Source organism: Oculina patagonica, chromosome 8 (assembly GCF_052425735.1).
Source record: "Oculina patagonica isolate OP01 chromosome 8, crgOcupat, whole genome shotgun sequence".
Classification (NCBI taxonomy): domain Eukaryota; kingdom Metazoa; phylum Cnidaria; class Anthozoa; order Scleractinia; family Oculinidae; genus Oculina; species Oculina patagonica.
The window spans coordinates 9,370,574-9,396,667 of NC_135765.1; the positions used below are offsets into that span (position 1 = coordinate 9,370,574).

At 39.0% G+C, this 26,094-nt stretch overlaps 3 pseudogenes across 3 annotated transcripts in view; 2 read left to right on the forward strand and 1 right to left on the reverse strand.

Moving 5' to 3' along the window:
- Positions 1-26,094, reverse strand: part of LOC144662526 (uncharacterized) — a 379,417-nt pseudogene that overhangs the window by 305,220 nt on the left and 48,103 nt on the right. The gene's annotated exons all lie outside the window — the stretch shown is intronic.
- LOC144662537 (uncharacterized) overlaps positions 1-26,094 on the forward strand; it is a 241,253-nt pseudogene that overhangs the window by 113,524 nt on the left and 101,635 nt on the right. The gene's annotated exons all lie outside the window — the stretch shown is intronic.
- On the forward strand, positions 1,139-24,832 carry LOC144662543 (uncharacterized; annotated as a pseudogene). Its single transcript, XR_013572469.1, has 8 exons — positions 1,139-1,350; positions 5,288-5,497; positions 6,326-6,642; positions 9,729-9,869; positions 10,510-10,877; positions 13,577-14,671; positions 15,394-15,664; positions 23,281-24,832. The product of XR_013572469.1 is annotated as an uncharacterized LOC144662543 (transcript).

A 26,094-nucleotide genomic window follows, 5' to 3' on the forward strand; every position in this document is an offset into this window, starting at 1 on the left:
GTTGGATTTAGCACGTGCTGTTCCCCAGTAGACTAGTTTGCTCCTATTCAGACCCGGTAAAACAAACTCAAGAAATTCTTTAAACTGACAATAATTTCTAAAGCCTGTGAAGTGGGAATACAGCTTTATCTCTTGTTTTGCTGTTGTACACTTTGCGTTCAATAGTTTAACTGACAATCTATGGGAGCACTCAACCTCTAAATTAACTTGATTGCCCCTATTAACTCGCTGTTCATCCACCTTTTCAAAATATCCGTTGCCTTCAGAAGCTGTTTCTGTTTCCTCAGCTTCCATTATTTTCCTTTCTTTCTCAAGTTGCGCCTTTTTAGCTGGTAAAGTTCTCTTTGTTTTTGGGTCTTGACCAGGAAAACACGGACGGGCACGCTCCTTCCTTCAATCTCCGAGAACAACTGTTTACAAATATAAAATCTTCATCTTCAAAATGATCGGAGCAGACTCTTGTGCTTGAATTTATATGGAAGTCTTTCTTTGGGTTTCTTTTTATTCTACTAGTCCAGATCTGTATTTCAAAGAAATGTTATAAATCAAAATGTGGCTATTGAACACAAAACAATAGTTTTGTAACCTGCCCGTACGATCGAAGCTTGGAATCCTTCGGAAATCCATGAAAAGACAGCTCCGAATTTGTGGAATTGTTATAACAGTTGAATATACAGCAGTAGTGAACCATTTCTGCGTTTTATCATCACATCGTAAGTCTTTTACACATGCATCTCGCGGTTTATTTACCCATTTCAGACCACGTGATCAATGTATGACGTATCAAGCTAAAAAGGTCTATTTATAAGCTCGTCTTTAATTTTCAAATAAGATGAAAGTGCGCAAAATTTATCATTTGTTTTCGATTTTCCTTGGTTTTAACGCAAAAATTCAAAAAAATTCGCATATTTTTCTAAGTCTTAAATTATTTTACCTGTTATTGAAGCGAAATCTCCACAAAATCGCTACTTTTTTGGACTTAGAAAGAAAATGGAAAGATAGAAAAACAAAAGAGCGACTTAAACAAAGAGCTTTAGTCCCAAAGGCTCTCTATTGTCCTGGCTATTGTTTTCAGTAAACAAAGAACTGCATGCATAATAAATGTAGAGGGCTGTGCGGAAATCTTGCCCATTTCAACTTAAATTGCACGCGTTCAGGTTGTTTTTGTCGTAGTCAAACATGGCTGAGGCAACAGACATTGACGCAATTGATGACATTGTGGAAATGGCCCAAAAAATGGCGGCCCTTAGTGTTTCGGCGAAAGGACTTCGGACATTAGACGAGATGAAGGAGCGATTGAAAGAAGCGCTAAATATGTCAAGGAAGAAATCCAGTTGGACGGCAAAGGAGGTGAGAATATTCAGACTGAGTCTCTTGGAGTAAATTTCGTAAAATCGATAGCTCGACGCAACTCTGAAACATCCGATGCAATTCATTTGCTGGGTATAAAGTACCGTCTAGTTAGTAATATAACCGTTGTTTCAGTGTATTTAAATACGTTTTTTCGAGATTAGAGCAGACGAAATTTCAGTTTGGAACAACAGCGAGAAATGATATTCTGAAGATGGGTTAAATCGATTCCTGCCGAACGGCGGATACTGTTCCTTGAAGAGACGAGTATAGGTGCCAACACGAGAACCCTCAGCTATCTATTTAGTATCTCTGGCTGTTTCACAATGAGTTTATTCTGTTGTTTTCTTGTGCAACTGAAGATCCGTGAACATAAAGGATATGCATGGGAGACGTTTTGAAGCGGAATATAATTATTAAATCGAAACCGCAAAATAAAATTATGCATCAATTTTGCTCTTTCGCATAGAGAAAACAGAGGTCGATTCTTAAGGCGGAAATGGAATGGACAACCATCATTGTTGAATGAAATTAAGAATCTGCTTTAATTTTTCCTTTCGACGTGCAAAAATACGGTTTACAAAAAACGTTGCCAGCTAAACCAGATGTTGTGTTTCTTGTATTCTAAGAAAAGCGACTATTATTTCTGGGAATAAATGACTTGGGAGACACATGCACAATGTCACGTCCTAGCTTCGAACAACCTTGGAAATTTTATGGTTGCTGATATATCAGAATTCTGCCGAAAATGGCAACCATTCGACAGGAAAGAGCATAGTAGTTTTATAGCAGACTAGGTTTGCTTTCACTTGTCTGGGCATACACATGTACAGTTAAATCGCCGTGTTGCGACAGAAATCATTTCGTGTCTTATTTGACACAATGCCCTGTAATCTGAAAATTCGAAACGATCATCCTAGTTTAGATTTGCTAGGCGATGGGAGAAAGGAAAGTAACCTCGTAACAGACGTAAATTTAGTTACATTGAGCAAGGTTTGTTTCGACACAGGGCAGCTAAGACTTAAAATGGACATGGTTTTTCTGTTGAAATAAAATATTTATGAATGAATGAATTATTTTCGTAAATTCAGAGCTCTAAACTTCAAATTGGCAGAGCAAAAGTCTTCTGATTGGCAAAATTATTGGCCACATAACAAACAGGGATGATTTCGATCGTAACGAATGACACCTTCACACAAATTGAGATAAACTTGAAGAAAGTTGGGCAGACGTTTTTCAAGTTTACCCGAACGCAATCCGTTTTAACGGTCGCGCAGGACCGCTTCATTTTGGATATCGATTCCTGGAAAATTTATCAAGGATATTAGGGGATGATGGAATTACAATATGATTGTCTTTTTACTGAGAGATAACCGTTTACTGTGATGTTACAAGCTCTTAAAAGTTTAATTGCAGATAATGCGACTTTGTGTCCAAGTGTTCAGCTAGAACAACCTACCGAATAAAATGATTATATAAGAACGGAATTTTCGATTTCAAAAACTGCTAGAAGTTAATGGCGTCTAAGAGAGTAAACATGTGAAATCTAAACTTTGAAACGCGCTATCTTCATTTTGAGAAGGACGCCTCAATATTCGCTCTTGTCAGAACACAATAGAGTACACCAAGTTTATGTTCCTCGCGAATCAGTTTCTGAAATTTTATATCGGCGGAGGAAACTCGGACACAAAATGGTAGGATTTGAGGCTTCCGAAGACCTTCGGGGTCAATGTTTACAACCGACGTGTGCTATATTCACAGCGCTGTGAATTTAATTATGATAATTTGCTTTGTTTCAGCGCGCGGTACGCACGGTACAAAGAACTTTAAGAAAAATATTCTCATGAACATTTCGTTTTCTGTCAGATTCTGTCGTCGCAGTTCGTGTATACTCTTTCAATAAATACATACATAATGATTGCTAGGATCCTGCGCAACTTTAAGAGAAAGTTTCTAGAAAAAACAAACAAAAATGGCTTTTTGCGGCAAGGCTAAAAAACAGGGATTTCGCTCATCCTCTGCATATAGGTAGTCCTTATTAATACTAAAAACGTTAGCTGTTTTTTCTTCCAAATATTTTTATTTTTCTGAGAATAACGAAATTTTTGATTTGACGTCTAGACTCGATTCAGAGGGTTCAAATTGGGTTGAAAATCGACTATTTTCATTCGATTCGCATGTCAAAACAATCAAGCGCAGAAAAAATAAATACAACCGGTTTATTGCATGACTCTTCCTTGTTCAAACAAGCATAGTTTCAAGTGTTTTAGTTTAATCTAATTATTGAACGGTAAACAAAACCAGACTATTCTCACGGGCCATGAAAGTCGGTCGGTCAAAAGAATCGTCATTTTCATTATGTGCGATATCTAAGAATTCCTTGAGATAATGGTATTTCAAGTGTAGAAGAATGATACCTTTAAATTATGCAATGTTTGGTTTGGGTAAATGATTTTAAAAGCACTTGCAAAAACTTATTCAAAATCGTACAATTACGAAAGGCACAAAATCACGCCAGCCTTCGAATGCGTGACCAACAGTATTACCACCGTATTTGTTCTTTAAAGCAATTTAATAGCAATACTAGCAATACTTAGACATAAATCAAAATAAATATGTTCACCTTTGCTTGATTATGATGTCCTGACCGTTGCAATACTTTTCTTTCCTGTCATTTCTTCAATGGCTTCCCGTTCAGTTTGCATGCCGCTCGTCGAATTCGTCTTGTGACTGGTGAATTTGAAGCAACCATGCCAATGCTAGTTTCGTCATGGTTAACGAGCACTACTTGCGTTACTTGATTAAGCCATGTATATAGCCGGCAAAGAGTTTTCAATTAGCCACTTCGCAGTGCCCGTTGGCATCATTATTATTCGAAAAGTGAAGTATAAATTTGCATACTTTCCAGACAAGCGTAACAGTTTTTTGTACTTAAAGGGACACTGCGATTATCTGGTAAAAAGTACTAAAATTGGCGAATAGGTCTTCTCGTACGTGAAATGCACCGAGTACATCGAGATGAAGATATAAAGGAAATTGTTGTTGAAGGAAGATGGGAGCCATAATAATTTTTAGGTATTTTTTCTACTCCACAAGGACAAAACTTGAAAAAATCAGTCTGACTTTTTCAAGTTGAGATCTAAAGTTCATGATGGCATCACAATAATATCACTTGCTTTTCACTTCAGTACACTTGTATGGTGATTTTTTAACAAAATTGGACCACTATTCGAAGTTTCCATATGTCTTTAGTTTTTGAAGTGAAACTGGTGACAGTGTCCCTTAAAAGATTAAAATCTTAAAATTAAAATCTTAAAAGATTTTATATTTTTAGGCAAACATGCTGTCAAAATGCGGTTGCCATGGTGACGTCAAGTTCCTGACACAATAACCTATCCTGCCAAATTATTCCCAGATAAATGTTAGATAAAGTAGCAGCGTTTGGTTGAATATCGAAAAAGTTATAACCTTCCAAAGTCAGCGCGGGCACTTTCCGCCACCCCCTCCCCCCGGTCTGGATAGGGTTAAGAGAGTTTTAAATAAAATTCTTGCTTTTAGGAGAACTTAAATGCCGTTAATTCCACTGCTATCCTCTACCATTTTGCCCATTCACATTTACAATGGTCCATGAGCAGCTATTATTTCGATTTCAGGTTCGTTCGTCTCGCTGCAAAATGGTTTCGGGCGGTAAGCGGTCCGTACGCTTGGTCCGTCTGGGAAAAGCAGGACAACTGAAACGCGTGCATTTTACCAGTTAGACTCAAGCTATAGGACTTCAGACAAGCGCTTTCCCCCATCGTCATTTCAGGCAGCCAGTACTCTCATTCTATCTCTCTAATAAATTATCTTTAAATTGTTAAGGCAAAAAAGTATAGTGAGATGACTATAAGGAAAATAAACAATTAACTCTTATTATGGTTTTCTTTTTTGTCATCAGGCCTTTTCCGTGTTGACTGAGGCTAAGAAGGAAGATGAGAGAAAACGAGAAACATTGCACCAATTCTACGAGGAAACAGAGGTTTGTTTGGACAGGATGGATGACAAGATTCGAACACTTTTGGAGCAGAATATAAGAAACCTCAAATACAAAATCGCTATGAACAAACGGATCACCTGAAACGGAAGGAATACATTGTACTCGTTGCGGGTGAGTAAAAATAAAATACTTAACAATTATTAACCGAAGTGGAGGTCAATAGTGGTGAATATTTACCATGCTGCGAAACGGTGAGGTAAATATGCACCACATTCACCGACACTGATGTGAATAATTGTTTTAGAATACCACACAAGTTGAATAACTAGAGGTCCAAAACAACACTTTCGAAGGCAGTTTGTTTCTCGTTAGCTGCTCGGAGGTGAATAGTACTTTGCTAATCATCTCCGAGTTAACTAATCGGTGCGCGAGAAAAGCACTATTCACTTGTGTGGTATATACTAATAATAAATGATGATAAAAAATAAAGTTATTATGTAGCTTCGTCAAATCCACTAATTGCCAATGGCATAAAAATTAAAATTAAGAAGTTCAAGCGCAATAGTGTTTCATAGACTATGCGCCGCCGGGCCACAGAAAATACTAAAAAAAAAATACTGCGTCGTCAGAAAATACCGAAAAAAAATATTTTTCTAAAAATGAGCATTGTATCTAGTGTAGGTTATTAAAAAGCTCCTTGCATTGTGAAAAAGAATGATGTTGTGATATCAATCAAAAAACGTTTCCGGGTCTCAATTTAAATTTGGGTGACTTGGCTTTGAAGGTTAACGAAAAAACAAATTAGTGGCACACTTTAAACTTCCCAATATTTTAACTAATGTATTTTTCGTTTTCCAAGCAGGCTCGAGAAACCAGGATTCCACTTTAAACTAGTACACGACTTTGAACTGCCAGAGTGTACATGTATAATGCATTGTCACACGAAAAAAATGTTTAAACTTAATTAAAATTGCCTACTGAGTATAATTATCTTACCAGGTGAGACAAGTTCTGGAAAGAGTACCTTGCTGAATCTGATTCTCGGAGAGCAACTTCTTCCTTACTCTATTCTCAGTACGACTTCCACAATCTGTGAGCTAAAATACGGAGCGACGCCCAAATTAGTGGCGCACTTTAAAGACAAGGATCCCGAAACAGGACTAACCGAGAAGACTCTCTTGCTTAGTCAGTCAATGGAAACCTCTCAACAAAGCTACCTTGATGTGATTTCTTCTTTTGTCCACGTTAAGACTAATCGAGAGAAGGGTTCGGATTACAAGAAGATTGAACTGTTTTGGCCGCACAGCCTTCTGCAGGTTGGTAATAGGTTAAAGTAAAATTATCTTCAATATGCAGTTTTGGTATTCTTTAGTGGAATTACAATATGCACTGTGTTCTTATGCCTTGCCATTAAACCAGCTAATAAGGTAACTGCAAGTAACTGCACGGACCACCATTAAGTCTATCGGAACAGGTGGGTTTGGACGAACACCCTCTTCCCTTTCGTCCGGTCCATGAAATGATACAACGTTAGTCCGCTTGCAAAGAATCTTTACTGACTTTATTTGTATTAATATCGGACATGACTTCCAAAATCTGTCATTTGTACACTCTTTTTCAGTCAGTGGAACAAGTGCCAGTTGATGGCGCGTTCAGGTTTCTAAAAAGCGCCCGCAATCTTCGCAAATTGGTCAGTGTGTCGCTAAGCTGAAGATCCGGCGCTGTGAAATAAAATGGCTATTGGCTTTTTGCGGAAAACACAAGGCAGTTTCAACAATTAAAACAACGTAGTCTGAAAAAATACAACGTAAATACAAGCTTCGACCAATATATACCGACCGTTGTAATCAATAACTTCAAGAATTCTAGGGCCGAGGGGAGCATACATACTGCCGCGAAGAGTGCCATGTCTTCTGGCTTATGCGATCATCAAACGAAAGAGTAAGCACAAAGATGATAAAAATAAAGCTCTTATGAACAGGTACTGGAGAAACCGGATGAATTTGTTTATACTGTAATAGAATAAGTTGCAGACAACCAATTGAAAAACGGAACTCAAAGAAAAAAGACAAAATACTTGATTTACTGATTTGTGTTTTCCAAAAGATTTGAAAGATGGTTTAATTGCTTTGTAAATGCATCAACACTGATGAAAACATTTGAAGAATTTAAAAAGGAGAAAACTGTAGCGTGTCTTTAAGTTAATGAGTCAGCTGTTGAAGGGTGCTCAGAAACTCATGGGTAGGTAGTATTTTGATGGCAGTTGTCTAGTGCTTGGTTTATCTTTTTTGTCTGCAAAGGTGGCGACCAGAATTTACAACCTTTAAAGGGTTTACAGAACAATCATTTCCAAACCAGACTATTCAATGGAAAGTGGAAAGTACTGTTTATGCACCAGCTTGAAGGCATTCAGTTCTAACTGGATTAACTTTCTGCAAACTAAGATGATATATCAGTGATATTTCAAAAAACTCATTAGTACCGATTGTAATTGAGAAACATGCAGTGAAAGGAGAATATCTTCTATCCTAAGGGTATTGCATGGGTATGTCTCAGTTTTTATCCAAAAAGTTAGTTTAATGCTGGCAAATTTCAATCCATAATTATTTTTATGGAGGGTTTTATGAGACCTTCACTGTTAAGGCAATAAAGCAAACGTCATTTTACTTGCAGCCAACTAAATCGTTGCTGTCATAACCAACAAACATTAAACTTCCCTCGGATGATACAAACAGCGCCCACAAATTTTTTACATTTATTTGTTATGAGGTGTAAAAGTCTTAAGTTTTCACAGACCTAGTGGCCAAATATCCCTACCAATTACCTCTGGTTCTTTGCTCAACCCAGACAGCTCAATCTGAGTCTGAACTAAACAGACCTATATAGTCCACTTTCCCATATCATGATTAGCAGACATCAGTTTTCAAAATTCCCTGACTTTTTCCTGACCAAACAAATACAAAATGTCAGATAAAGTAGTGGCCTCCGCTTACAGAAGAAAAACCTGACTGACTTACACAATTTTCACGGCTGTAGCTGCATCGAAACACGGACATTTGTGATTGATTTTTTTAAACCGTAGACCTATTTTGACAAGATTTCGAAGACTGATCCACCATGCGACCATGTTGAAAATAGTTAATGACTTCGGCCATTTTCTGTACTACCTCTTGATTGGTTGATTCGAATCAAGCGCTCTTCGGAAGTGAAAGCTAACATTTCCCATAACTGGTACTTGTTCCCCCGACTGTTTTTGGCTTTCAGTATAGAACCAAAGGTAGAGCGTAACTCAAATCAGATATTATGTTGATTCAACCGATTTGAATGTCTCGGCCAGTACAGTATTTTAACCTTCGTAATTATGAAAAGAGGATTGACTCTATAATGCTGAAATTTTCAGTAGCTGTTCATTAATCCATGGGAAAATTTTTGACATGTCAACCATGGGTCCATGATATTCGACGCTGCCATGGCAACGTCATAATTACAAGTAGGGTCAAAAATCGTCATTTTTGACATTTCTTTTTTTTTCCTTTTTTCTGTGAACGAAATCATATTTAAATTTGTTTTTTTTTTTACATTCCGTAAGCATACTGTCTTGATTATGCATCAATTTCCGTTTATTTTCTTACTTCCCATGAAAATGGTGAAATCCAAGATGGCGGATTCAAAATGGTAGCTCTAATGACGTCATATGACGTCAAAGCCAAAAAATGACGTCATCTTATAAAGTAAGCTAAGGGCTTTCTACTCAGAGTTTAACAAACACCGATGACAAGTAGACAGTGTCACCCCCACTCCAGACCAACTGTGGTTTCAGACCGTTTTCCTTTCGACGACCATTCGCCTAACGCCATAGAACTTATTGCACTAGAACTCATACACTCATTTCGTGACGCTTATACGCAAAGCTAGGGTGGCCTATCTTATCGAGAGAGGTCAAACTTCTTGAACCTAAGGGCATCATCAAAAGAGAAGAAATTTAATATAGTATACAATGTACTTAAAGTATCACTGTTTGTTTTACCTTATCTTCTAATTAACAATTAGACTACGAGCCCGAGTTTTCTATGAGCAAATAGTCAACGAGGCGCAGCCGAGTTGACTATCGCTCATAGAAAACGAGGGCGAGTAGTCTAATTGTTTTAGTAGAAACTCTAAAGGATTGCAGTCCAAAACCTACAATATTGTGCACTTTGAAGACAAAAATCAAGACAATTTACCGGTTAAAGAGCTACTCGCGCGCGCGACTGTTTTCTATCGGCGAATAGAAAACAGTGGGAAAACCAATCAGATTCGCGGATTTCCAATAGAACACAGCTGAGTTTCTACTAATAATTATTATAATCTTAGTTTGTTTTTCCGTTTGTTTTATTTTAACGGTTATTTTTTCCCTCTTCAGCAAGGAATCGTTCTTGTGGACAGTCCCGGTATTGGTGAATCAAAAATCATGGACGACATGGTTCAAGAATACCTTCCAAAGGCGTTCGCTTTCATCTACGTAATCAACAGTGCGAACGCCGGTGGAATACAGGAGGACAGGGTATATTAAGTTGAATACTGCTGAAAAATATTCAAAGAAAGAAAGCGAATTTTTCGTTTCCTTTCTTAGAGAATCTTGGAAATTAAATATGTACTTGATCTTTGATTTTGGTACCCATCAGCTACAACACCACCCTACGAAAAGAGCATATTTTAAATTCTTTGCGGTTGAGATTTGGGATATCAGTGGGAATGAAAGGGCGCTGCAGCTCGCAGAGTACCACAACACATCAGCCCAGTTTGGCATGCAGTTCGTGTATATCTCTATAAGCAAGGAGCACTCGAACGAAGATATCCGGAGCGAGTCCAAACAAGACCGATTTGCCTTCGATGCGTACACGATCAGCAAGTATTTATAGTACTCAAACTTAGTTTATTTTCTTTCACCAACGTTTTCACGATCGAGACAGAATATGTGTAGCGTCGATTTGTACTCGCTGTCGTGATTGTTTACGGGTTTCACAATACATTGTTTCGTTTAAGATTTCCCTTTATTTTAATCGTAACGTTCTGCTTAGCTTCCTTTTTTCTGCAAATTAAGGCAAAACATAGCAATATTTCGACTTGAAAATATAAATAAATAAAATGGGAGTTATTTTCTTCAAGCAAATATTAATATCATTTATTTTGTTTGTCTTTAGGTAGAAAAACTGATCGAACAGGCTAGAAATTTATCTCTTGATCAACAAAAGGAACTGATAGAGCACGCCAAAAATGTATCCTTTGACCTGCAGAAAGAATCACCAGCAACTCAAGCTCTGTTCGTGTGTAACAAATGGGACCAAGTGCCACCAGGAGAGGCTGATGAGGTTAAGAAATACATCATTGGAAAACTCACAAAGCACTTGCCCAGTTTGGACCCAGATTCCCAGATCATTTACATGTCCTCGACCATTGCCGGCGAGTCACAAGTTCATGGAATAATCAGCGACGAATTTGCTGGTCTGATGGATGGTATTAAATCCATGGTTTTGAAAAGTATTGAAGCAAGGTTACAAACTCAGTGGAGGTAATGATTTTAAGTTGTTATTGGTTGCATAAATAAGTTCAATATAAACTTGAACATACTGTCCGCGTTTAAAAAGACGTTTCGGCCGAGAATCTTCGGCCTTCCTCGGTTTTGAAAAAGCTAACGGCTTACAACGGTTACCATATGCGCGCGAGAGAGTGTCTCACAGAACACACGTGACATGTTAAAGCGCACGATCGCTGCGCGAGACTTTAAATGTCACACTAGCGATTTGTAAACGTCGGGAATGTCTACATGTTCATTTTTCGCGTTCTGGTCCCTTAGAGAATGCCTTCCCTTAAAGGAAGAGCCTCTTTTGGTAGTCCGTCACCCTATCCACAATGGCTGCCTGGTCGAAATCCATGTTGTGATAGAATTCGTTCGCGTGTTGTGCCACTTTTGAGTTACTGTCACAAACATGAACTGCCCTTTTGTGTTCTTTTATCCCACTTAGTTTGCAGGGCCCTGTCCATTTATCCGTAATAAACAAAATCGCAATCACTGCATACAATTTTGTAGACAACGCCTTCTGTGCAGCTGAAGGTTTGTCCTTCGGTCGTGGAAAACGAGCACGCAAAACATTGAAAAGTTTATAATCTACTTTCAGGCCGTTATTACGTTACACTCGGGAAAGTTTCTCAGATACGCCTCTGACGTATGGGAGCACAACGAAAGTGATGGACGTTGGTGTTGTGTTTGTGTTGGCAGTGTCGTTGTTATTTGGCTCGTGGTTAGCAGTGCCGCGGTATGATATCAGCACTTGCGAATTACAACATGATCATGTTGTGAAAGTCTTGAGGATTTAGTCTCGTGTTTTATTTCATGAAAAAGTTAAGCAGCTCGTTTTCAGAACATTTGTCAGAATATTGGGCTGACAAAGCTTAGAAATTTTAAAAAGGCGAAATATTGAAACATGATTGTGGGGATATGAAAAAGAGCCAAAAGTAGGTATTTGATCAGTCGGAGTTTTCTTTTAATTTAATAAATTGAAGGCGGCACTTGTGGGTCAAAGTCGAATATCATGGAGCTTATATACATCATAAAGGGTAGTAAGCCTTCTAGCTTACTATGGTAACCTTTTTCTTTAATTCAAAATACAAGGAATTTTTTGGTTTGACTGAAAATAAGAGTTACAACCGACTGAAAACAGATTTAGCGGTTTTGACCCCTAGACCCAAACTATAGCACTTTCAACAGAAGCCTTCAGACATTAAACTAAGATTTCCTCGCGAAAAAGAAAAATCAATACATGTCTGCAGACGATTATTTTAATTTGTTTATTGAAAACGGTCTAGCTCGTTTAGGTCTCTGTTTTACCCGTTTGGAAAGGTTACGTACGCATGACCAAAAAGGAGTTGTGCGATGGGCGACTGAATTGTCATGATTACTGGATGAATAACAAAAGAAAAGTTTTAATGAAGGGGAGATCCTTGCAGTTATGAACACAACTTAAGCAGTTGCGTATAGAAAGCCTGAAAAAATCAGGCTTGCCGGGACTCGAGCCCTGACCCCTGCGATACCGGTGCAGCGCTCTCAGCTCTCAGCTCTCTCTCTAGCGCTCTCTATCGCAGAGGTCAGGGTTCGAGTCCCGGCAAGCCTAATTTTTTCAGGCTTTCTTTTCGCAACTGCTTAAGTTGATTTTCTCTTGGATGTGTTCATAACTGCGAGAATCTCCCCTTCATTTATTCATCTTCCGCTGTTCATATATGTGATTTCATATAATTATCCATAATCTAAAAAGAAAAGTTTGTGTGGTTATAAAGCGCCCGAAAGCATTCAAGTTCAATAGTTCCTATTTAATCTCAACCTTGACGGCATCTTGGAAATAGGATCTGCCAGTCGTCTCTAGATCCGTAGTCAATCAATCAACCGTGACTTGTAAGATTACTCTAGAATTTTCCGATAACATATGCATGTAATAATGTTATCTTAGGAACGTATGTAAGCTTCTTAACCCTATTCAGACCGAGCTTTTTTGGACCTTCTCTGACCGGGGGGGATGTATAGGATGTATTGTATGTCGGAACATCTTTCTTTTATTATACGTCACGTGGGATGGTGACGTCACACCACGTGACAATTACATCATGATGTCAAAACAGCCGCCATCTTGGATCCGCCATCTTGGATTTCGAAATTTCTCCAAAATGACAGAAAACCACCCAAAATTACTGCAAAGTACTCAAGATCAATAAAAATGTGCTTTAAACCCGTAAAAATGTAAAACTAATTCCATTTAAGTTGATTTTTATTAACAGAAACACGCAAAATTACAAATTTGGGAAAACATGCCTGTCAAAATGCTGTTGCCGTGGTGACCTCAAGTTCATGACCATCATCCAACCCTACCAATTTATAGCCAGATAAATTTTAGGAAAACCCAGAAAGTTTGGCAGCGTTTGGTTAAGTCCTAATAATAGAAATCAAAGTCAGCAGCGCGAGCCTCATAAGCCCCCCCCCCCCCACCCCGGTCTGAATAGGGTTAATATTTTTTAATAAGAGGTGTGTGATGATAAAGAGGTGGCGTCGTGAAATAAACCAGTTTGTTGCCCTTTAATACCAGCGATTTAGAGTTGTGTTTGGAAACAATCGGCTTACCCTTCAGCGATACTCGTAACAAATCTATTGTTGGGTAGCTACTGAATGCATTGTTTCAAAAAACTGTAGAAAATATATGAGACAAATGTTTCTGTTTTCAGGTGGCTTGATTACCTCATTTCGCGTATGGCTTTCTATACGAAAGCTTTCATTCATCATTCTTACAAAGACCGTTCAAAAGTTGAGAGAATGGCACGTATCACTGAACGCCTCGAAAAGATTGAAAAACAGGAGAGTTCAATAAGGAAGGAGCTGCAGGAGTACTTGGACAAAGAAACAGACAATGCTGTTCGTGCACTGTCCAAGTACCTGAAATCTTCTGAAGTTGTGGGTCAATTTACTTCGTGGACGTTAGATGATGTTCCAAAAAGTGATGACATAAGTTACATCCACACATCTCTCATGAATCGACTTAAGAAAGTGATCACGGCGTGGGAAGACGAACACCACGTCCTCGGTAATGTTCGCACTTCTTTGTTCCAGTACTTTCAACAACGACTTAACATTGTTGAGGGCCAGCTTCGAAATCTGGAGAGCTCCCTTTTAGCAGAAGATGCTGAAAGTTCCGAAAGTGGTCTTCAGGGTGGAAAGAAATTAAACTTATTCCAACAGTTTCTGATCTTATGCTTTACGGGCATCTTCGTCTTACACCCTGGTACTTATTTAATGTTATTCCTTGATAAGCTGCGATGTTGGCGTATAACAAACGAGTTCAAAAACGACAAATGCACATTCATGGCGAAAGTTTCTAAGTAATTTCTGGCTGACGCAGCTAAAGGACAGAATGTGTGGATGCTCGTGGCGGGGCAACTGAAAGAGGTTCGCATATGTTTAAAGCAAGTTGTAACTCGCATTCCTGAGCTCATCGGTGCCGAAAAAATGCTATTTCAACTGCTGAGAGATGAGAGAAGAGCACCAAAAGAAATAGAACGTTTGTATAAACCTTTGTGCCAGGGGAGTTTGCAGCTGAGGGAACGCATGGCCTTGTTCTGCATCAAAGAAGTACGCACAACGAACATCAGCCACAGCGATTTGGTATGGAACGAAGATGGAAGCTCACTCCTTGGAACAGGTGCGTTTGGTTCTGTCTATCGAGGGAAGTGGAAAAAGCGAGGTGAAGAACAACCCGTGGCTTTGAAATTCTGGACAAACGAATTTGACGCAAGTGTTTTTCTCGCTGAAACCGAAACATTAAGGTAAAGATTGTCACTACACTTCGCGAAACGAAAAAGCTTTTATGCCTTATTAGAAACATTATATACGGGTAGAAATTACAGTTACAGGCTAAAGGAAGTTTAAAACAGACAGTTTTCTGTACTTTCCAGCTCTCATACTTTGATTTGTCAGTACAAACATTTATCTGTTATCACTACAAAAATGGTATTACCATAGCAACGGTATAACCTGTTAAAATCACCCTCAATGTTTACTTAAGATGCTTGTGCTGATCATTTTTCAATAATAGAAAATCGTGGTCAAAGAACTCGTTTGAAAGTTATGAGCACAGAAAAGAGAATATTAAGGGTGTTTTTAACAGGTTAAACCGTTGCTATGATATAGAAATGACTCCAACTTGATAAGTAATGATTGGGCACTCGCCCGATACCATTTTTGCAGGGGTTACCGATTAATGTTGCACTTACCCATTAAAGTATGAGAGCTGAATAAAACTGAAAACTGTTGCGAGCTTCGAGCTCCTTAAGCAATAAAGATAAATCAGTAGAATGAGCTTTTAATGAAGGTGTATAGTACTGAAAGAGGTTTGGAAACACGTTATTAAATAAAAGATGTTCTTTAACGGTAAAGTGTGAAACATAAAAAATAGTAGAATATAATACAATTATTTTTGCAATCAATGAAATACTGTTTTACTATGCTCTTACAGACTTTGATTTCTACTACTTTCTCCGTTTTGCAGGAAGTTGAATCATCCCTTGATTGTAAAGTTCTATGGTGCAGCACTGCTTAATGAAGGAGATCGGGTGAAAGCAATACTGGTGATGGAACTGTGCAGGGAAGACTTGAGAAGACACATTTTCCAGAATCCTGAGAATATACCTGGATTGCCGTCCTCAACACCTTTGACCGACAGGAATACAATCCGATGGGCGAAAGACATTGCTGATGCTTTGGAATATGTACACAAACATGGGTTCGTTCACAGGGACCTAAAGTTGGAAAACATTTTGGTAAGAAAGCAACATGTATTAATTATATTGATAATGATGATGTTGACGATGATGATGACAATGATCTATTTTGTAAGATTTTAAAACATTTTACAATAAAAATTGCGATAATTATTCGGTAAAAACAAACGGCAAAATCCGTTTAAATAAATCCGTTTAAAAATACGACGACGTTTCAACGTTGGCTTAAAGTCATTATCAAGTCAAAAAAGGTGCGAGATAAAAGTTATAGGTAATGAACGTTTATTCGTTTGTCTCACGATAGAATCGCTTTGAGATGTTGATCGCGACGTTTCGACTGCAATACTGCTAGTCTTCATCAGGCGATGAGGTCGATTGTTTACGCGTCGCTATTTATGCACGTTGGTTCGCTGTGATTGGTGCATTTCGATCCTCATTATTATTCCGACTAACAGATGGTGTTCCCTCATAGGTCCGCTTTGTAGTTGAACGGCTGTTATGCTTTCTGATCGTAGGTATCCATGCTTCAGGAATTTCAATTCCGCTATCTCTATTGATGTTATTAGAATGAAGTCTTATTTGGATAGCCTCTTTGACCCTGCGTGTGTATCGGTGAGGGTCACGATCGATAAACTTGACTTGATTCCATAAAGGAATATGCCCCGTTTCGTTTGCGTGCTCCGAAACTGCGGAGTTTTTGTGTATGAGCAAGCCTTATGTCTCTGTCGTGTTCTTTTATCCTGTCTTGCATCGCTCTCCCTGTTTCCCCTATATATACTTTGCCGCATTCACATGGAATTTTGTATACAACACCTTCTTGTTTGCCTGGTTCTAGGGCGTCTTTCGGTCGTACTAAGTAAGACCGAAGAGTTGTGTCAGATTTAAAGACGGTGCGAACGCCTTGTTATTGTAGGCAGCGGCGAAGAACCTCTGATACACCTTTAATATAGGGTAAAACCGCAGTAGATTTAAATTCCTGCGTGGGTTCGTTGATGGCTGTTGGTCTTGTGGTCTTAGTAAGTTTTCGTATGAACGAAGACGGATAACCGTTAGAAACAAGTACCGACGATAAATGTTTCTTTTCTTTAGAGATAACTGATGGTTTTGTTATGAGGTGTTTGGCTCGGTCATATAGACACTTAACAATACCACGCTTCACTGACTGAGGATGGTGTGAGTCATAGGCTAAGTACTGATCAGTGTGTGTGGGCTTTCTATATACACTGGTAGTAAGAAGGCCGTTTGAGTCCCTTATAACTGACGTGTCGAGAAAGGGAATGCTGTTATCTTTCTCGGTTTCCATGGTAAAACGAATAGTGGGCTGTTGGCTATTAAGATGTTGTAAAAAGCCGTCGACTTGGTCTTGATCTAATATAGTAAAAGTGTCGTCTACATATCGTTTCCAGATCTTAGGTTTGCAGATCGCACTTGCTATCGCACGCTCCTCAAAATCTTCCATGAAGATGTTGGCTATAACCGCGGAGACAGGGCTCCCCATAGCGGCTCCGTCCTTTTGTTCGTAAATTGATCCATTGTATTGGAAATACGTGGATCGTAAAACAAAGTTTAAAAGGTCGGCAATTTGTGTAGGTGTTAGGTTTGTGCGGTCAGCAAGACCGGGATCGTTTTCTAGTTTGCGAAGTGCGGCCTTTACGGCGTCTTCGATTGGCACGTTCGTAAATAAAGATTCTACGTCAAATGATACCATGATTTCCTTTTCTTGTATTCTTTCATGGTTGATGGTATTCACGAAATGAGTAGAGTTGGTAACTGCATACTCTGATTTGCCTGTCAGTGGGGACAGGATGTCAGCTAAATGAGCCGACAAATCATAAGCAAAGGTGTTTATACACGATACAATAGGTCTCAATGGTATATTTGATTTGTGTATCTTAGGCTGACCGTAGATGCTAGGCGGCTGTTTGTGCTTGGGCCTGATCTTGTTGTAGACAGTTTCTGATAGATGTCCACTTCGTTTTAAGCTAAGAAGCTTCTCAGTGAGTTTACGGCTGAGTCGATCCGTGGGGTCTTTATTAAGTAGTTGATATGGACCCGTTTCGATTAGTGCCTTCATTTTATCATGGTAGGTGTTAGTGTCTAAAACTACACTTGCGCGACCTTTGTCGGCTGGTAGTATCATAATAGAATCGTCTTGTTTTAAGTTGTTAAGGGCTTCATGCATTTCCTTCGTGATGTTAGGCTTTGGTGGTTCAGCCTGTTGAAGGACGCTATTAACGGTTCTCCTTATTGTGTCAGCTTGTTCTGAGTCAAGCGTTCTTATGGCTGTTTCAACTTTAGCCACTATTTCAGTGGCGGGAATGGTGGTTGGTGTTACTGCGAAATTTAACCCTTTCTCTAGTAATGATACCTCAGCATCACTAAGAAGCCGTGATGATAAGTTAATCACCCATTTGTTTTTGTCGACTCGCGGTGTTGGGTCAATGTGTGGTGAAACAGAGGCCTGTTTCTCCTGTACAAGTTTAAAGAACTTGCGTTGTTGTCGATCTTTGGTGGCATTAAATACTCTTTGGGTATTAACTCTGATCTTTTCAAGTATCTCACTGGCTTCGTTTGCCGTAAGGGTGGCTGTTATTCCCTCGGCTGTGGATTCAGTTTCTCGTTTCGCATCTCCCTTAGCTCTCTGAGTTAGTCGTATTCTTTCCCTCAAGAATCTTTTAGAGGCTAGTTCGGCTACTCTGCGAGCGCCTTTAGTCGGAACAGGTGGTTGGACCCGAAGGTCTCGTGGAATAATGTGGCTCTTAATACACCTTGTAAGAAAGGTGAGATGGTTGCTGAAACGTGCGAGCTTGCGTGAACAACGCTCGTGGCGACGAATCAACCTTAGGCCTTAGATCAGGCCCAAGCACAAACAGCCGCCTAGGATCTACGGTCAGCCTAAGATACACAAATCAAATATACCATTGAGACCTATTGTATCGTGTATAAACACCTTTGCTTATGATCTGTCGGCTCATTTAGCTGACATCCTGTCCCCACTGACAGGCAAATCAGAGTATGCAGTTACCAACTCTACTCATTTCGTGAATACCATCAACCATGAAAGAATACAAGAAAAGGAAATCATGGTATCATTTGACGTAGAATCTTTATTTACGAACGTGCCAATCGAAGACGCCGTAAAGGCCGCACTTCGCAAACTAGAAAACGATCCCGGTCTTGCTGACCGCACAAACCTAACACCTACACAAATTGCCGACCTTTTAAACTTTGTGTTACGATCCACGTTTTTCCAATACAATGGATCAATTTACGAACAAAAGGACGGAGCCGCTATGGGGAGCCCTGTCTCCGCGGTTATAGCCAACATCTTCATGGAAGATTTTGAGGAGCGTGCGATAGCAAGTGCGATCTGCAAACCTAAGATCTGGAAACGATATGTAGACGACACTTTTACTATATTAGATCAAGACCAAGTCGACGGCTTTTTACAACATCTTAATAGCCAACAGCCCACTATTCGTTTTACCATGGAAACCGAGAAAGATAACAGCATTCCCTTTCTCGACACGTCAGTTATAAGGGACTCAAACGGCCTTCTTACTACCAGTGTATATAGAAAGCCCACACACACTGATCAGTACTTAGCCTATGACTCACACCATCCTCAGTCAGTGAAGCGTGGTATTGTTAAGTGTCTATATGACCGAGCCAAACACCTCATAACAAAACCATCAGTTATCTCTAAAGAAAAGAAACATTTATCGTCGGTACTTGTTTCTAACGGTTATCCGTCTTCGTTCATACGAAAACTTACTAAAACCACAAGACCAACAGCCATCAACGAACCCACGCAGGAATTTAAATCTACTGCGGTTTTACCCTATATTAAAGGTGTATCAGAGGTTCTTCGCCGCTGCCTACAATGGCGTTCGCACCGTCTTTAAATCTGACACAACTCTTCGGTCTTACTTAGTACGACCGAAAGACGCCCTAGAACCAGGCAAACAAGAAGGTGTTGTATACAAAATTCCATGTGAATGCGGCAAAGTATATATAGGGGAAACAGGGAGAGCGATGCAAGACAGGATAAAAGAACACGACAGAGACATAAGGCTTGCTCATACACAAAAACTCCGCAGTTTCGGAGCACGCAAACGAAACGGGGCATATTCCTTTATGGAATCAAGTCAAGTTTATCGATCGTGACCCTCACCGATACACACGCAGGGTCAAAGAGGCTATCCAAATAAGACTTCATTCTAATAACATCAATAGAGATAGCGGAATTGAAATTCCTGAAGCATGGATACCTACGATCAGAAAGCATAACAGCCGTTCAACTACAAAGCGGACCTATGAGGGAACACCATCTGTTAGTCGGAATAATAATGAGGATCGAAATGCACCAATCACAGCGAACCAACGTGCATAAATAGCGACGCGTAAACAATCGACCTCATCGCCTGATGAAGACTAGCAGTATTGCAGTCGAAACGTCGCGATCAACATCTCAAAGCGATTCTATCGTGAGACAAACGAATAAACGTTCATTACCTATCTTACACCACGATGAACAATATTCACATCTTTAATAAAAGTTATAAGTACTAAAAAGTGAAAATAGAAATGAATTAATAAAAGTTGTCAAATAAAAATTTGCGGTTTCAAACAACAAGCTTAAGGTAAGCTCGTCTGGAGTCCGCCTGTGATTTTTTTATGATTAACATGCACCTCGTAAATCACACAGTCGAATTTTCCTCGGCATGTCTTCTATTGGGAGGGTCTGATCGCCATGTGTTTTTTAATGCTTTCCAATGGTTTTTGTACCGTAAATTATCTAATAAACGCCCGGGCGTCTATTAAATTTTTGGTGTCCTAGGGGAGGCGTTAAATAGATGTGAGGCGTTTATTAGAGAGAGGCGTTTATTTCAATTTACAGTCAAAATACTCAGAGCGTGCCGCCTAATATTCCGGAATAGTTTTGATTAACAGCGAACGGATTGCATTATTCGTTTGACTTTCAAACATTCAAATTTAACTTGAATATTGTAAATCATCCAACCGTAAACACCTGAATTCGTGAACCTGTCAAAAATTAACCAATCAAATTGGTTTATTTTTGACAGCTTGAAGTGTTCACTTGTTTACGGTTGGATGATTTACAATATTCAAATTAAATTTGAATGTTTGAAACGAATAATGCAATCCGTTCGCTGTTAATCAAAACTATTCCGGAATATTAGGCGGCATAGGCTTAGTATTTTGACTGTAACAGTAGCAACGTCAACACAACTAATAGGATGGGTAGTTTTCTACTGGAATAAGATACATAACAGAGTTTGTGAGTAGGAGACTAATCTAATCTGCGCTAATGCAAAGCCTTGAGATGCCGTTCATAGTTCGATATCGACGTTTTTATTGTCATCGGAGTTAACCATGTTGGCGTTGTTGGCCTCTTCGATGTCCGAGTCAAGCAAAAATCTAACTTTATTGCGTGAAATTACTCTCTGGAGCATTTCCTTGGTTTTTGAGATGATTCCTGGAGGGGGGCGTCTATTCGACACGGGGCGTTGATTAGAGAGGGGCGTCTAATACAAACTTAACACCTCAGAGGGGGCGATTATTAGATAAGAGGCGTTTATTTGAGAGGGGGCGTTTTTAGATCATTTACGGTAAGTGTCAGGCTGTCAACCCGGCTTAATCCTCATCATACAGGTTACATGAAAAATTAAAATATATAAACAGCGCAATGATGATAGCAAGCTACTTAGGACCATCTGAGAATTAGGATCCGGATTTGGGTGGTTTTCACTGTCACACCACTGTCACGCAGCGAAAAAATAAATCAAAAAAATCAAAAATATTACAGGTTGTAGAAAACTACTAAATATTTTTTTTTTGTTCATATCTATGGTCAGTATGTTGTTCCGTACTTGAGTTATCCGTCAAAATGTTTCACGCAAATTTAGCGAGCACAGCATGGAAACTCCATGCTGGAGTCCAACTGGTTGGTCTCCAACATGGCCGCGGGAAACCAATGAAAATATCTGGCATTAAATTTTGCAACAAAAAGCGGTCAGATCACCCTCGTGAACAAGTAAACATTCACATAAACACTTCTAACAAAAGCATCACTGTTCATATTGTTAAAAATCACAAGATAAAGCATTTTTTGAAGATAACGTGATAGCCTTCTGGCGGCCATCTTGGATTCCGTGTGGCGTGATTCAAAATGCTCTATCTTAAAGATGACGATTGCTATCAAGCTTAAAACGTTCAAAACGATATATATTAAGGACGTCTAATAGCCAGTGAAGGATAAAAACTCTGGGGTCTTGCGATTCTGGATTTTAGAAATTTGATGACGTCACGCGAAAACCAAGAATAAGTGGAACCCCACTTTACAGACACCCGCTAAATACCGGCACCCAGGACAGGTTCTTTGGTCCCGACGAAAACCTCATACATTTTCTCTTAAAATAACCCGCTCAATACGAACAACGGACACTTTTCCCTGTTTCGAGTGACAAATTCTTATACATTGTCAACCCCGCTTAACGAACACTGTTATACAATGTCGCGATTATTTCCTAGCTTGAAGACATTGGACTCTGGTCAAATAATGGCAGAATTCGTAGGTGCAAAACGATTGTATTACAAAGAGTAGCTTAATGGCTTGACTTCCGCAGTTTGAGAAAAGCAATGACCATGCTGGAGGACTTGAGAGAATAGGTTACTAGTGAAAATTTAACAGAAACGGCAAATAGCCTTGCAAACGCTTTGTCGAATCTCCACTCCGTGTCGCAAGGTAAAAGCTTCCGTGCAAAGTAAAGTTACAGACTTTTTCAAATAAGGTTGTAGAGTTTAAGAACGGTTACGGTCAGAGTTTCAGAACTTTATAGAAAACCTTCTGTTGCTGTTGAAATGCGTTTTATTTCTTGTATATAGTAAAGTTGCGACATTTTCAAATAATTCCACTGTTGAGTTTGTTAAAGTCTAGTTCGAAGTATGGCTATATCGAAAGGTTTTTGTAAAGACTATTTATTTTAGTCAGCTTAGAGATTATAGTTTACATTGTTACAGTCACAGTATAACCAAAAAACGTTTTGATGCCGTAAAATCGTTTGCCTTCGTCTTTGTGTCGATAAAACATGTATCCGTGACTTTTTATCTGAGACCCCGCTTAATACGGACACCCCGTTAATACGGACGATTTGGCATTTCCCCTTGGTGTCCGTATTATTAGAGGGATTCCACTGTAGCTAGTTTAAAGTCTCTGAGCTTTACACTCTCCGTTTGTGTTGTTTAGCTGGTGAATGGAAGATACTAAACATTAACACACATCCAATTAATATAAATTTGTCAAGAGAGTCGATCGCTTGTCATTTGAAAAGAATAACTGGTCGGGTATGCAAAGTATTTAATAATTACGTATACATCACGTGTTTATCTCGAGTTTCTATCGTTCACAACTCCTGGGAGCAGGTCCCGACCAGTTAAAATATTAGCCATTAAATTTGTTATATTTTTTTACTTACCTTGCATGCGCATTTCTAATTGTTTTTTTTTTTTAACTTATGGTTGAAGTGAGAAGTATCTTTCAAGACTTACAATGCCAACGTGTGTTCCTGTGTTGTTTCTAATTGCACAAGAATGATAGTTTGATTTTTTAAAATCTTGGTATTTTGTTACAGATAACACACGATGGTGATGTTAAGATCGCTGATGTTGGTTTAACTAAACAAGCAAACATGATCACCGGTACCTTTGCCGGAACACCTATTTACCTTGCACCGGAAGTGATCAGATCCAGTGTGTACGATAGCAAGGCGGATATATACAGCTTTGGCATCATGATTTGGGAGATGTGGTATGGTACGAGGGCTTTCTCTGGCCTAGAAGGAGATTTGTTGCAGGACGTGGCTGTAGGTGTCAGACCGTCCCATGTTGAGGGCAGGAGGAAGCCTCCAGATGACTGGCAACATTTGATGCAATTGTGCTGGGATGGCGAGGCAGAAAAACGACCAACTGCTCAAATGTGTCACAATGAATTAACCAAGCTGTACCAGGAAGCAGTTTGAACTCTTTGTAATTGGCGTGCATTTGAACTAATTAACCTACTGCAACATTGATTGACTGTACTGATATATGTTTCAACTAAAAACAGCGTCTTATACGTTTAACTAAGTGAATATCAGAATGTTAATGTTAACTTGAATTTCTCATACGAATTTTCAAAATTTAAGACTCTAGACCTACAATTAGAAATACCCATCTTACTTCTAAGTTTTTGTGTAATTACTACTCGCCACGTGTTTTGACCTTTTCAAATTATGACGCGCATGCTGGTGATTTTTTCGATATTCTATAATGGAAAAATTTAGCTCGCCTGCAGCAAAGTCGAAGCTACGATTGTTTACAGGTTACTACACGGGCTGGCTCTACACTAGCACTAGAACTAGAAATCGCAAACAACCTTAGGGACTCTGACAACAAACTCGATGTTTTTTTTTTTTTTTTCTTTATTGCAAAACACACACAGAACGTTCGTACAAGGTGACATGTTCACTACTAATTAAACTCGATGTTTCATTACCGCGCAGAAGTTTTTGTTTCAGTGGCACAGTGCTATAAAGAATGGCTTTTTCTCCTGGATGAAAATCACAGGTCAAGATTTATTCAAAATCCAACTCGCTAACTATTGAGGAACCGTGTTTTTTTGTCACCTATGCATAGGACTAATTTTACCTAATCGATGACAAGAGGACTATTTTAACGTAAACAAGGACACATATCCATAGAATAGTGTTTGTATTTAGTTCTGGTCACGTGCTCTACCAAGTGTCAATGACGTAACCCTCGATGGAGGGCGATGATACCGATAGCTGTAAAGCAGTTTAATTAAGTAATCAAGTAGTCCGACGTTTGTCAAAACCTAATGCTGCTTTAGATACAAAACGGGTGACCTTTAACATATCTAGAGAAGTAAAAATGGTGTAAAATACAAAAGTTAAGGCAGTTATAATAAGCGATCCTCACAAACTCTTTATCGACATAAGAGTCATTTTTCCTATTGGAGTGGTTTTACGGGGACCGCGACTGAAATAGTTTCTAAACAGTTATATGCTATTGTATACTATTGATTCGTTTAGTTTTAATTATTTAGCACTGATTGATAGAAGTTGTTTCACGGTTTAAATAAAATCACACTACACGAATATGGCAAATAGTTGGTTGACTGATGGCTAACTGTTTAATCGGCTGAAAAACTAACTGACCAATTGCTTGAGTAACTTACTCCCGAAGGGACGCACGGATGCGAAGACAGCACTGACTGACTGACTGAAAACAGAAAGTCTGTGTGCTGTCTTCATTGAAAGACTTGCTTTAAAAACGGTCCCTTGTTCCCTATATACATGACACAAGTTTCATTACCATTGCTACCATTACCATTTATTCCTTTCAAACAGAACTTGCACCGGAATTAATCTTATTGGAACTTAAAGTTTAAAATAAAATTGAGGTCCCCATGTTTGTTTAAGAGCAACAGCAACATGGCTGATTATATTTATGATTGCTTGCTTAATTATCTTTTTTATTTCCAACGATTGTTTCCTACTCTACATTCTTCATTAGTCTAAAGGAAGATATTGCTCAATTCACAACAAGCAAAAAATGATAGATCACCTTACTTTTATTCTTTTATGAGAAAATGACGACTTACCTTAATGGCTGGCGAGCTCCAGCCATAGAAAAGAGCCGCCATCTTTTAATGGGCGCACGTGGAATCAATGTCCAATGCAATACTGCGGGATTACCTTAAAATCGTGTAATGCTAAATGTATATATAGAACTGGACTTTTGTGCAAGAGATTTTTGAATTGTTCAAAATGTTAAGCTTCCAATTGATTTGTCGCAATGTTACCAAAACGATAGTGTTCATGGCTCTCGTTACAAAAGTTGTATTTTTAAAAGATAGTGTGTCCCTAAAAGGAGTAGCTTGCGTGAAGTTGTCCAGCCAATCTTCTCACGCAGAAATATGTGACTTTTTGCACGCAGGCTATAAAAGCAATGGTTTGCTTATATGAAATGCAGTAACAACAAACGAAATTTCAACTGTGACACCCGTCCATCGCCCTGGTTCATTCTTTGAAACATTTAGTTTAAAACATATGTGTTTAAGTTACCCTTTTGGAACATGACTGAGGTGAGATACATCAACGCCATCACCAATATTATGGACATGGTCCGGATAATGAAGGCCCTTGGTGTTTCGCTTGAAGGACTTCAGACATTGAACGAGATGAAGCACCGGGTGAAAGAAACGCTTAAATGTCAGAGAATAAATCCAGTTGGACGGCAAAGAAGGTGATCAGGTCATTCAGGCTAAGGCTCGTCGAGTCAATTTCGGAAAAACCGATAACTCGTCTCAAGTTATCTGAAGAATCAATAATTCCTTTGCTGGACATAAAAAAACCCATCCAATTTATAGAAACGAAACCAATGTT